Genomic DNA, 5,048 nt, shown 5'->3' on the forward strand with positions numbered 1-5,048 from the left:
CTTAACTATGTCTTATGAAGTCAAGCATGAAGAGAAGTGGTTTTGGGTTTCAAACATGGAAATTTCAAAAACTTCCCAAAAGCTTAATTTTAGAGTGAATAAGAAGGATCCAAGCTTAATTACCTTTTCATTTTCAGGATTTATGCTTGTTTAAATCTTGGTCAAACATAGGATTTGACCAACACACATATAGTCTTCTTATGTCATATAGTAAGCATTCAAGTTGATAAACAAGCATGCATGTCTAGACATATTCAAATTAACCCGACAAATCATGTATCTACCCCTAACCCTAAACTCTGTCTTATGAAGTCAACCATGAAGAGAAGTGGTTTTGGGTTTCAAACATTGAGATTTCAAGAACCCCCCAAAAGCTTCATTTTAGAATGACTAAGAAGGATCCAGGCTTACCTTTTCATTTTATGTTTTAAACTTGTTTAAATCTTGGTCAAACCTAGGATTTGACCAAGATTCAAATGGGCATAAACATTAATTCAGAAAAAAACAAAAAAATGAAAATACAACGCACATATAGTCTTCTTATGTCATATAGTAAGCATTCAAGTTGATAAACAAGCATGTCTAGACATATTCAAACCCAACAAATCATGTATCGATCTACCCCCTAACCCTAAACTCTGTCTTATGAAGTCAACCATGAAGAGAAGTGGTTTTGGGTTTCAAACATTGAGATTTCAAGAACCCCCCAAAAGCTTCACTTTTGAATGACTAAGAAGGATCCAGACTTACCTTTTCATTTTCATGTTTTAAACTTGTTTAAATCTTGGTCAAACCTAGGATTTAACCAAGATTCAATGGGCATAAAAATTCAAAAAACCAGAAAATGAAAAACCAAAGCACGTAGGCTTTTTATGTCATATAATGAGCATTCAAGTTGATAAACATGGTCTAGACATATTAAAACAAGAAAAATCATGTATCTACCATGTCCCTAACCCTAAACTCGATATGTCTTATGAAGTCAAACATGAAGAGAAGTGGTTTTGGGTTTCAAACATGGAAATTTCAATAACCTCCCAAAAACTTCATCTTAGAGTGACTAAGAAGGTTCCATGCTCACCTTTTCATTTTCATGTTTTAAATTAACTTGTTTAAATCTTGGTCAAACATAGGATTGACCAAGATTCAAATGGGCATAAACATTCAGAAAAAATTTAAAAATAAGAAACGAACGCACATATAGTCTTCTTATGTCATATAGTAAGCATTCAAGTTGATAAACATGCATGTCTAGACATATTCAAACCCGACAAATCATGTATCTACCCCCTAACCCTAAACTAGATTTGTCTTATGAAGTCAAGCATGAAGAGAAATGGTTTTGGGTTTCAAACATGGAAATTTCTAGACCCCCCCCCCCAAAGCTTCATTTTAGAGTGACTAATTAAGAAGGATCCAGGATTACCTTTTCATTTTCATGTTTAAATCTTGGTCAAACCTAGGATTTGACCAAGATTCAAATGGGCATAAAAATTCAAAAAAAAAATGAAAAACTAAAGCACATAGCCTTCTTATGTCATATATATATAGTAAGCCTTCAAGTTGATGAACAAGGTGTAGACATATTCAAAATAGAAAAAGCATGTATCTACCCCCTAACCCTTAACTCTGTCTTATGAAGTCAGGCGTGAAGATAAGTGGTTTTGGGTTTCAAACATCGGAATTTCAAAAACATCCCAAAAGCTTAATTTTAGAGTGACTAAAAAGGATCCAAGCTTACCTTTTCATTTTCATGTTTATGCGTGTTTAAATCTTGGTCAAACATAGGATTTGACCAAGATTCAAATGGGCATAAACATTCAGAAAAAAATAAAAAATAAAAAACCAACGCACATTAGTAGCCCAAAATCGAACCAGTAGTTGGATATTTTTGAACTTGATCTGTAGTAGTGGGCAAAACCCTAGATTAACCTATTTAATCATAGATTCGTAGGTCGATTTTTCTACTTTTTTATTATTACTATGCAGCACATGTGTGTTTGCCCGTCGAGTGAAACTCGAAGGAAGAGGGACCACTCGGAAGGAGTGAAGAAGGGAGTGCATTATGGTGTCTCCCCTTTTTCGGGTGATGATGTTGACTGTTGTGCTGGTTTTGTCAGTGAGCAGGAGGTGCGAGCGAGCGAGTCGAGCGAGGCCGAGAATGAGAGATTTTTTTTTTGTGAGAGGGACAACCGAAGGATCCTGTCGGACCCAGAGACTTCCAATACGCATCCTGATGCGTCTTCTCTTGACAAAGAAGATGGCTGGGAGTTTGCGTACCTACTGCATGTGACTTGTGCTCACTGAAGTGTGGGACCTCACGCATGGGCACCACACGTAAGTGACAGACCTGTTGGTGTAAAAACTCAGTTGATTATTATAGTGCATTAGAACAAAGTTTCCTATGGATTAAAGGGTAGGAAATCCAAGTTAACTCATTTACATGACATTAATTTTTCCATGAAGCAAAGTTAACACATCTATCAATTGGTACATTTTGGAGTGACTAAGAAGGATCCATGCTTATTTATTCGTTTACACGTGTTAAACTTGTTTAAATCTTGCTCAAACCTAGGATTTCACCAAGATTCAAATGGGCAGGAAAATAAAAAAAATAAAAACCAAAGCACATAGTCTTCTTATGTCATATAGTTAGCATTCAAGATGATAAACAAGGTCTAGACATATTCAAACCAGGCAAATCATGTATCTACTCCCTAACGACCCTAAACTCTGTCTTATGAAGTAAGGCATGAAGAGAAGTGGTTTTGGGTTTCAAACATGGAAATTTCAAAAACCTCCCAAAAGCTTCATTTTAGAGTGACTAAGAAGGACCGAGGCTTACCTTTTCATTTTCATGTTTTAAACTTGTTTAAATCTTGGTCACACCTAGCTAGTATTTGACCAAGATTCAAATGGGCATAAAATTCAAAAAAATCAGAAAAATGAAAAACAAAAGCACATAGCCTTCTTATGTCATAAAGTAAGAATTCAAGTTGATAAACAAGGTCTAGACATATTCAAACTAGACAAATCATGTATCTACCCCTAACACTAAACTCTGTCTTATGAAGTCAAGCATGAAGAGAAGTGGTTTTGGGTTTCAAACATGAAAATTTCAAGAACATCCCAAAAGCTGCTTCATTTTAGAGTGACTAAGAAGGATCCATGCTTACTTATTCGTTTACACGTGTTAAACTTGTTTAAATCTTGCTCAAACCTATGATTTGACCAAGATTCAAATGGGCATAAAAATCAAAAAAATTAGAAGAATGAAAAACAAAAGCACATAGTCTAGCTTCTTATGTCAGATAGATAGTAAGCATTCAAGTTGATAAACAAGGTTTAGACATGTGTTCAAACCAGACAAATCATGTATCTACCCCCTAACCATAAACTCTCGGTCGATCTTATGAAGTCTAGCATGAAGAGAAGTCGTATTGGTTTCAAACATGGAAATTTCAAGAACCTCCCATGAGCTTCATTTTAGAGTGACTACAAAAGATCCAGGCTTGCCTTTTCATTTTCATGTTTTTAAATTGTTTAAATCTTGGTCAAACCTAGCTAGTATTTGACCAAGATTCAAATGCGCATAAAATTTAAAAAACCAGAAAAATGAAAAACCAAAGCACATAGCCTTCTTATGTCATATAAAATAAGCATTCAAGTTGATAAACAAGGTCTAGACATATTCAAAATAGAAAAAGCATGTATCTACCCCTAACCCTTAACTCTGTCTTATGAAGTCAAGCATGAAGAGAAGTGGTTTTGGGTTTCAAACATGGAAAGTTCAAAAACTTCCCAAAAGCTTAATTTTAGAGTGACTAGGAAAGGATCCAGGCTTACCTTTTAATTGTCATGTTTCAAGTTTGTTTAAATCTTGGTCAAACCTAGGATTTGACCAACAAGATTCAAATGAGCATAAAAATTCAGAAAAAAAATAAAAAAAAGAAAAGAAAAACCAAAGCACATAGTCTTCTTACGTCATATATATAGTAAGCATTCAAGATGATAAACAAGGTCTAGACATATTCAAACCCGACAAATCATGGATCTACTCCTAACCCTAAACTCTGTCTTATGAAGTCAACCATGAAGAGAAGTGGTTTTGGGTTTAAACATTGAGATTTCAAGAACCCCCCAAAAGCTTCATTTTTAGAATGACTAAGAAGGATCCAGGCTTACCCTTTTCATTTTCATGTGTTTTAAACTTGCTTAAATCTTGGTCAAACCTAGGATTTGACCCAGACTCAAATGGGCATAAAAACTCAAACCCGATAAACATTCACCTTTTTTCTATATAGTTAGGGTTAGGGTTTATGGTTTATAGAGATCGATGCACATATTTTCATTTCACATTTGTGATGTACAATAATATATAGGTAAGATTCCAAGCATGACCTTTGTTAGAATAACCTTTAACGTGTTCTCTCTCACCTTTAGATTCAAATGGGCATAAACATTCAGAAAAAATGAAAAAATGAAAAACCAAAGCACAAAGTCTTCTTATGTCATATAGTAGGAATTGAAGTTAATAAACAAGGTCTAGACATATTCAAACCAGACAAATCATGTATCTACACCTAACCCTAAACTTTGTCTTATGAAGTCAAGCATGAAGAGAAATGGTTTTGGGTTTCAAACATGGAAATTTCAAAAACCTCCCAAAAGCTTCATTTTAGAGTGACTAAGAAAGATACAGGCTTACCTTTTTAAATACCTAGTTTTAAACTTGTTTAACTCTAGGTCAAACCTAGGATTTCACCAAGATTCAAATGGGCATAAACATTCAGAAAAAACAAAAATTGAAAAACCAACGCACATATAGTCTTCTTATGTCTAGACAAATTCAAACCCGACAAATCATGTATATACCCCTAACCCTAAACTATATGTATTATGAAGTCAACCATGAAGAGAAGTGGTTTAGGGTTTCAAACATTATACTGAGATTCAAGAACCCCCCAAAAGCTTCATTTTAGAATGACTAAGAAGGATCCAGGCTTACCTTTTCATTTTCATGTTTTAAACATGTTTAAATCTAGGAT

The sequence above is a fragment of the Lolium perenne genome, chromosome 2 (assembly GCF_019359855.2).
Source record: "Lolium perenne isolate Kyuss_39 chromosome 2, Kyuss_2.0, whole genome shotgun sequence".
Classification (NCBI taxonomy): domain Eukaryota; kingdom Viridiplantae; phylum Streptophyta; class Magnoliopsida; order Poales; family Poaceae; genus Lolium; species Lolium perenne.